Raw genomic sequence first — 9,749 nt, 5'->3', positions numbered from 1 at the left:
AGCGCTGAGACTCTTGAAGAAAAGAATGCAGAAATCCTCAGACCGTCTTCAATCAAACGAATCTCACAAGGACGAGCAAGCTAAGTGACATGTTTAAAAGCTCTCTGTATTTGAAAGCGCATGTGAAGTAATCTCCGTGTTGTCTAAAGAACGAGCTCTGCATTAGACAAGCTTGAGATTTTCAGTGCCAGAAGTTGGAATGCATGCGCGCGAGGCTATTTAAAAGGAAATTAACACGAGGCACTCCAGACTTTCAAGGCTATGAAAGGACATAAATCAAGGCCCTAAAAAGACAGTTTTTTCAGGACATTGTGAAGCAAGTCTCTCCAGTATTGTTAAATGATTTTAAGCTTTTGTTGAATAAGAAAATAACCAAACTGAATAACATTTTATGTGAAGTTCCAATGAACACTGTTTGCACATTTCCTTCGAACTCAGTCACGATTTCTGTGGAATCCTTGAGGAACCTTGACCCCCATGTTTGACAAGTGGTTTGTTATTTAGGTATGTGTCTTATATTAGTAGTGGGCCGTATTTCAGGAATTCAATTAACCAAAGGTCTTTGAAATCATAGCATGTACTTATTGTGTATTTATATTTCCCTTTAACAGTCAATAGTTCTTTAAGAGTAAAAGCGTATATTTGTCAACACAGTCAATTCCAAGCAACAGAGAGATTGACTGTGCATCAACAGTTATTATTAAGGTAATTCTAGGCGCAGCTTGATTCTCTTTTACAGCTAATTCTGTTTTATTGATGTCTAAGCATATTCCTCTTTTTGTTTACAGAAAGAAGATACACACATAACCCCTGCTCACAAGAACTCGGATCCTGGCTGGTCCAGGTGGCAGATGATTGCGGTGTCTTCTCTTTTCTCTCTTGTCTTCCCAATCCCCTTCACTTTTGGGACAATTGCCAAGTCTGCTGTTCCTCCAGTAGCTTTGAGAATTGTTCCAAGAGGATTGGGGATCTAGCATCGCCCCTGCAAACCTTCCTGGACATTCAGGTGAGTGGTTGGAGTCTCATCTGACATAAAGCCAAGCCACAAAAATACTATTTGCCTGGGCGATGGATGTCCCTACTACGGAGAACCCTTCCGTTCAAGAACTAGCTAAGGCCTTTGAGGCCTTACAGCATGAGGTGACAGTACTGAAACAAACAAACCATAATTTACAGTGCGAGTTACAGCGTTATAAACCAAGAGAATCGCCCTGGGATGATGGTTCAGTTCGACCTAAACAGGTTATTTACGCACCACGTTTTCAGTTTACATCTACCTCCTCTGACACATCTATGACCAGTAGTCAACCAGTAAATGTTTCCGTCACAACCCCTACTCCTGTTCCCTTAGCCCCGACCGAACGCTTTTTTGGGGATCAAGCAAAGTTTCATATATTTATGAATCAGTGCCAATTGCACTTCTTGTGTCGTCCCTCAGCATTCCCTGACGATATTACCAAAATTGCGTTTATTCTCTCCTATTTGGGTGGCACTGCCGCAACCTGGTCCATTCCATATGTGGATCGAGATGATCCAATTTTGCATAATTTTCAACGATTTAAGGGCACTTTACAGAAACTCTTTGCTAGACATCGCTTTGTACAAGCAAGCGATAACGAATTGCTAAATTTAAAACAGGGAAAACAAGATCTTTTGTCCTATATAACCACTTTTAATCGACTTCTTGCTGAAACGGAATGGCCGGAAGAGAAGAGAACCTCATTGTTCTACCGAGGTCTCCGAGACGAAGTAAAGGATGTGATAGCTCAAATAGTTGATCCTCCTACGGATTGCTCAGAATTTATTGATTTGGTGGTTCGTCTTGATCACCGTTTAGGAGAACGATGAGGTGAAAGGATTTGGGGAGACCTGATGCGAGTAGTTGTTTTAAAAAATGAAAAGAAAGACTCCTCCTTGTCCGATTCCTCTGAGCCAATGCAAATTGGGGGTATTAGGGGACCCTTGTCAAAGAAAGAGAAGGAACGGAGGCGTTGACTCAACCTGTGTTTATATTGTGGTCGAAGTGGGCATTTCGTTAGGGAGTGTTTAGTAAAAAACAATACTCGTAAGGCAATAGGCCTCACTGAAACTCCACAAAATCTTCCAAACGATTCTCAGTCGGAAAACTTCGTGGCCCGATAAGGTCAGAGACCTCCTTATCTACCACCTCGGGCAACACGGTCTCATACCTTGCGGACGTTATAACTGTCGCTCCGCGTCATTTGACTCTAATTGTGACTTTGCTTTTTTCCAAACAAATTCGGAAAGTGATACCAATATTATTGGATTCAGGGGCTACTGGAAATTTCCTAGATATCAGGTTGGCCAACACCTTGAGTATTCCTATCGTAAAAAAAGATGTCCCTGAACCTGTGAGAGCTGTAGACGGCTCAGAACTGTCCTCAGGCTTAATTCTCCATCAGACAGCACCCTTGACAATGATCTGTGCAGATGGTCATTCTGAACAGATTCAGTTTGATTTGATTGACACACCTGTATTTGGAGCCATTCTAGGCATTCCTTGGCTACAAATACATAATCCAAAAATTGATTGGGTAAAACGCACAATCACCTTAGATTCGACGCATTGCTGGCACCATTGCTATGTAAATAGACTTCAACCAGTAATGCCCTTACATTGTGCTTCCACAATCGAGCCCACTGGACCCTTGCTTACTCAACCAGTCTCTATTATGCTCCTTTCTCTCAGGTAAAGTCATTCCCCTGTGAGAGGAAGCATTAGAGATGCTAGAGACATGGGAGTGGATGGATTCCCCTGAAGGGGATCTGTCCCTCCTGTTTCTCTGTGAATGCCTACTTGTGGGTCTGTATGGGGGGACCCCATGCAAACTCCCATGTAAGCTTAAGTTAGCCTGGCTAAGTCTCCTTACTTGGCTCTGGCTGTCTACCTCTTCCTCTGAAGTCCCATCTGACTCATCTGTGGTGGGTAGACCCTTATCTACAGCTATGGCACCATCCCTGGCAGCTCTTTCAGCATCATAGGCCTCCAGAAGCTCCACTAGCTGTCTAAGGGTAGGGTTTGCACCCTGTTTTATTCCTCTGGAGGTACACAATTGTCTCATCTCCTGGAATGTGAATGCATCATACGTAGAGGGAACCTGTCTAGGATTCTCCTCTCCTGAGGGAGCATCAGTGTGATCTCCATCCAGGGGCATGATTCTAGTGAGGGTGTGGTGTGTGCACCTACCTACACTAGTTGTATCTACTAAACCTCTCTAGTAGTTGTAGTCAGGGTGTGTTATTCCCTTCAACCTACAACTACAAAGTCCAGTAGGACTTAAGTATAATAATCTATGTTATATGTACCTAGACAATATCTGTGTGATCTTTCAATTTAGTATCTCAAGATTACAATGGTATTACAACAGCAAGCTCAGATCCCAACCGCTGCTCACCAATGTGAGAAGTTGGCCTGATGTATGATGTCACTAGTTATAGTGTACACCTTATATCAGTCCAAATACCCTTATGGTGATTGGTTGTAAAGTCAACCTTATAGACCAGCTATCCTAGTGGTAGCATGGACAAGAGCAGTCTTAGGCTAAACTCTGAATGGCATGTGAAGCCAGCTGTGATACCATATATAATCCCTTGAATACCAAATGAAAGGACACCACAACAGATATATATATAAAATAAAGTGTATTTATTCTAAGCAAACCCTCAGCACTCTTTATGAGTTTAGAGGTAAGTACAACACAGTCTTATTAATGCAATACAGTTAGGCCCTAGGGGCCACGCAAACCATATACTAAAGAAGTGGTATAAGAACCACTGTCACGGAAATAGAATAGGCCTAGGCCAAGGGAATCGCTGGGGCTACACTACACTAGCGTTAGTTAGGAAGTGGGAGGCCCACGGGATTCGTGTGCAGAGTGGAAACACTCACGCGTAATGCGTAAAAGTCAATAGCAATGTTATAGTTTAGAAATAGATAGATTTAGGACACTTCCGGAGTAGCTAGGAAGTTGAGACTTGAAAACTAGACACTAGGATAGTCACTATCCTGATGAGCACCGGAGTACCCAAGTTACCTAGCCCACAGGCTGCGGGTGCATAGGGGTGAAGATGCGTCGTTTTCGTCGTCGACTCCTATGGATGCCTGAAGAAAGATGCTGACAGGCAGTCAGGAGAGAGTGTCCGGTGGATCCCAAGCCTGGGATCAAGAAGAGAAGAAACCTGCAAGCAGAGGGGACAGAGTCAAGGTCACTAGCCAGTGACCACGTGGAACCAGGAAGGAACCAGGCGATGTCGTGAAGAGTTGCAGGTGAAGGTGAAGCTTGTCGCTGCAGCCAGGAGGACCAGGAAGCGTCGAGGACGACCAGGACCAGGAGGCGAGCTGTCCCACGAAGGCTCTTGCTGTCGGCGGCGTCGAAGTTGGACTAGGACTCACCAAGCCTTGGCAAGCGGAACCCACGAAGAACAAGGGACTTGCTTCTGGTGCAGACCAGGAAGGTCTGGGGTGCTTCTTCTTTGCAGAGAAGCGGGAGCCAGTCTGGAGGAGCCAAACCAGCGCAGAAGATTTCAGGGAGCGTCGTCACAAAGGCCACTAGCCAGCGGGCAAGCAACCGGACAGACGCGGCAAGCAGGAAAATGCTGAAGGGCCCCACGCAGGACTCGTGGAGTGTGGGGGGCTGGTCTTCGGTGCAGATGGTGCTTGGGGTTGGGGCTTCTCAATCCCCGGTGCACAACTTCGAGGGTACCTCAGAAGCTGCGCTGTAAGTTACTAGCCACTTTTCCCAGGTAGCCGGTCCCACGTCGCTCGTCGCCTCCACGGATCTCAGCTCTGCTGCAGATGTGGATGAGGGTCGGAGAAGTCTGGAAATCAAGGCTCTGGTCGGGCTCTGCAATCGGTTCCTCGTCGAACGTTTCACAAAGCAAAGGGTAGTCACTTGATGGTGCCTGTTTGCACAGGGTAGCCACTCCTTGGCTACAAGGGAGATTCTTCAGTCTTCTTCTTTCGTCGAATGTCGAAGGTCCAGAGTTTCTGTTCAGTTTTGCAGGTTCAGGATAATCTAAAGTCTTGAGGCCCAACTCCCACTCTTATACTAATCTGGGGGGCTGGGATACCTGCTAGGTCACGCCTTATGGGTGGGACCTGGGAGGGGGTGGTTACACCCACTTCCCTTTGTCCAGTTTCGCGCCAGAGCTGGGGCTGGAGTGCCCCAGCGCCGGTTTGAACTGGACTATGCAAGGAACACCTTGTGTGCCCCAGGCATGTCTCATTCCTTTCAGCCCACCCTGCCCCAATACACTAAAGGCTGTCTGGGGAGGTGCTAGCACCTCCCCAAGCAGGAAACCTATTGTCCAGGCCTCCCTGGCTGGGATCACTCCCAGCAGCAGGAGGTCAGACTTGTGTCTGTGGCAGCAGCATCCATTTTGTGATGCTGAGGCTTTGGTTAGAGATAAACAGCAAAGTATGATTTTAACATGTCTCTCCCTCTAGAAGGGGGGAATAATATCCTCATCACCAGAAATGGTGTGGGGGTATTATTCCAAAGTGTTACACCTTACACGACATGTTTTGATACAGCCCAACCATAGTTACCATAACCGTTTAAGATTATAAGGCACTTTAAGAGTATATGGTAGGCTATATCATAGAACAGCTATAAGGACATGGTTCCGAAAGCTGCAGACAGGCTCAGCTCATGCTAGAGCACCATCTCACATGTTACCAAGCACTCTGCCTCCAGGATTGTTAAGGCCTGCCATAGGAGTGACTGATAGGTACACATGTGTCTATATATAAGGTAGGTATAGGAATACTACACCTAAGCAAGGGGTGATTACACGACCTTGCCCCAGCTGAGTGATCAGCCAGTTGTGTCTGATTGGAAGGCCAGACCAGGGGTGGCATAATACATGCTGCAGCCCCTGGGAGGCCTAGGGTACACCTATGCCCTGGGTACCTAGGGTACACTGTACAGGGTCCAATAAGGTGATCCTTACCAATTGGTTATGTACCTAGGGTACATGGAGTCCATTTTACAGAGAGAGCAGACAGCCTGAGACCCTGAATGGCAGGATCTCAGGCCAACTAAGTCGAAAAACCAGCTAGACACTAGGCAAAAAGTTGGGGGTAACCATAGTCAGATATCCACCTTCCTACACCTCCCCATCGGTCCTACGACTGTCATATAGATCTAGTTCCAGGGGCCACTTTGCCTTGTAGTCGGGTTTATTCTCTTTCGGAACCAGAAACCTTGTATTTGAGAGAATATCTTGATGACTTGCTATTAAAAGGATTTCTACGACCTCTCCGGTGAGTTGTCCGCTTTTCTTCGTTCCTAAGAATAACAAAGAATTGCGCGCTTGTATCGACTTCCGCGCAATTAACAAAGTTACTGTGAAAAACAGGTATCCTCTTCCATTAATACCAGTCCTGTTAGATCAGGTTAAAAAATAAACCATTTTTACGAAATTGGACTTAAGAGGTGCTTATCACCTAATAAGAGTTAAAGCCGGAGATGAGTGAAAGACCGCCTTCCGGACTAAATTTGGTTTATTCGAATACACAGTCATGCCCTTCGGACTGTGTAATGCTCCTGCAGCGTTTCAATTCTTTATTAACGAGGTTCTACAAGACTTTTTGGATGTTTTTGTCATCTGTTACATCGATGACATCCTCATTTATTCTTCTTCAACTGAGGAACATATTGGTCATGTCAGGGCTGTCCTGCAATGATGCGAGAACATCATTTGTTCGCAAAACTTGAAAAATGTGTCTTTCATGCTACCAACATTGAGTTCTTGGGCTATGTCATTTCTCCTAAAGGTATTGCCATGGACACTTCCAAGGTGCAAGCTATATTGAGTTGGAACGCCCCAGGTTCAGTAAAAGACGTCCAATGATTCCTGGGGTTCGCTAACTTCTATCGACGTTTCATTCCTCAGTTCTCTTCCATAGTGTCTCCCATTACCCATCTGTTAAAAAAAGGAGTGAAATTTGACTGGTCCTCAGAAGCAGAACAAGCCTTTCAGGTTCTAAAAAGAGCCTTTACTGAAGCACCAATCCTACGTCACCCAGATCCTTCACAACCGTTTTTTGTTGAAGCAGATGCTTCTCAGGTAGCTGTCGGGGGGGGGGGGGTTCTTTCTCAAAGAGATCCTGATTCTGGACACCTCCATCCAGTAGCCTTTTTTTCCCAAAAACTTTTGGCTGCAGAACAGAACTATACTGTTGCTGAGCGGGAACTGTTGGCGATAAAATTGGCCTTTCAGGAATGGCGGCACTACTTGTTAGGGGCTCGTCATACGATCACAATTTATTCTGATCACCGCAACCTTCAGTTTTATCAAAATGTTAAGGCATTAACACCAAGACAGTTAAGATGGCCGTTGTTGTTTAATGAATTTGACTTCATTATCACTTACAGACCAGGAAAAGAACAACAAAAAGCTGACACTCTGTCACGGTTAAATTACCCAAACGCAGATAAACAGACAGGTTCTGCTGAGTCAATCATTCCTGAACATAAGGTTGTTGCTTTGTGTGATTCCAAAGATTTTCTAATCCCCTTACAACAAGCACTACTAACTGCATCAACTCCTTCTGAGACTTACAAAAAGGGGAACTTGATATACTTTAAAGACCGATTATTTGTTCCCACAGAATCCTTGCAACAAACTGTTCTACACTGGAACCATGATTCTACTCTAGCTGGACATCCGGGTTATAACAAGACCTTAGAATTATGTGAACGAAGCTTTTGGTGGCCCACACTGGCTAAAGACGTAGAAAGGTACATGCAATCCTGTCCCACCTGCATTCAAGCTAAATCATCACATGTTGCACCTGCTGATCTATTACAACCCATGCCCATACCATCCATGCCTTGGCATACAATTAGTATGGATTTAATCACTGATTTACCAACATCAAATGGGTATTCCATCATTTGGGTAGTTATCGACTATTTAACTAAAATGGCTCATTTCCATCCCTTAAAGAAAATGCCCTCAGCCAAAGAACTAACCACATTATTCATACAACACATTGTTAGGGCACACGGCCTGCCAACCATCATAATTTCCGATAGGGGCCCTCAATTTATTTCCAGGTTTTGGCAAACCTTTTGCTTGTCCCTAAAAATTGATTGTCGTCTATCTTCTGCTTATCACCCACAAACTGATGGACAGACTGAACGATTAAACCAAACCATGGAACAAAACCTACGTTGTCTAATGTCTACCTGGACAACCGAATGGGATAAAGCTTTGCCAGTAGCAGAATTTGTATATAATAACTCAAAACACTCTGCTACTGGGGTATCTCCCTTTTTCTGTCTTTTGGGCTACCATCCCCGCATGCTTCCAGTAGACTCGCCAGTACATTCCAGGCTCCCAGCCGTACAAGAACATCATGATAACTTACTACATGTACAAGCTCAGGCACGACAACACCTGCAGTCTTATCAAGAACAGATGAAGGCACAAGCAGACAAACATAGGCGACCTGCTCCTTCTTATGCAGTAGGAGAGAGAGTATGGCTTTCCACCAAGAATCTTAGATTGAGTGGTTCCAAAAATCTTCATCCAAGGTACCTAGGTCCATTCCCAGTAAAACGTCTAATTAATCCTGTCACTGTTGAATTAGACCTTCCCGCAGACTTCCAGATACACCCAGTGTTTCATGTATCCCTGATAAAACCATTCTCAGATGATACTCGGGATGGTCCTCCACCCCCTCCTGTAGAGGTTCAAGGCAACTGGGAATTTGAGGTAGCTAAGGTGCTAGATTCAGCTCGAATTAGAGGAAAATGGTATTATCTCTTGGCCTGGAAAGGATATGGATCAGAGGACAATTCATGGGAACCAGCATCCTCAGTCCACGCTCCACGACTTGTAAGAACATTTCACCAATTGAACCCCTCTAAACCACGCCCTGTGTCAGCGTCTTTAAGGGGGAGGACTGTTAGGAATTCTCATGTACAGAACTCCCACCATACCTGTGTCATTTGCCAACATCCTTCTGGGGTCTATTTTAATCATGTTTCTGTGATTTAGGATATGTTTCTGTTATTACTAATCACGTTCTAAAATGTATTCTTAGCAATGCTTGTTTGGTTTAATATTTGTTTTTGGCAATGCTTGTTTGGTTTCCAAGTATGAACACTATTGCCAGGAAATCAAAGTCACGCTTGAGAATAATACGTGACAAATGTAGGAACCACACCCTTGCTGCAGCTATAAATAGCCACACCCTACACGCAAGGGTGCTTGGCTTTTTGTTTCTCCATATGAGGACGAAGGAGGACAGCGCTGAGACTCTTGAAGAAAAGAATGCAGAAATCCTCAGACCGTCTTCAATCAAACGAATCTCACAAGGAAGAGCAAGCTAAGTGACATGTTTAAAAGCTCTCTGTATTTGAAAGCGCATGTGAAGTAATCTCCGTGTTGTCTAAAGAACGAGCTCTGCATTAGACAAGCTTGAGATTTTCAGTGCCAGAAGTTGGAATGCATGCGCGTGAGGCTATTTAAATGGAAATTAACACGAGGCACCCCAGACTTTCAAGGTTATGAAAGGACATAAATCAAGGCCCTAAAAAGACAGTTTGTTCAGGACATTGTGAAGCAAGTCTCTCCAGTATTGTTAAATGATTTTAAGCTTTTGTTGAATAAGAAAATAACCAAACTGAATAACATTTTATGTGAAGTTCCAATGAACACTGTTTGCACATTTCCTTCGAACTCAGTCACGATTTCTGTGGAATCCTTGAGGAACC

The sequence above is a fragment of the Triturus cristatus genome, chromosome 4_1, assembly GCF_964204655.1.
Source record: "Triturus cristatus chromosome 4_1, aTriCri1.1, whole genome shotgun sequence".
Lineage (NCBI taxonomy): Eukaryota > Metazoa > Chordata > Amphibia > Caudata > Salamandridae > Triturus > Triturus cristatus.
Note: the sequence above shows the minus strand (reverse complement) of the source record.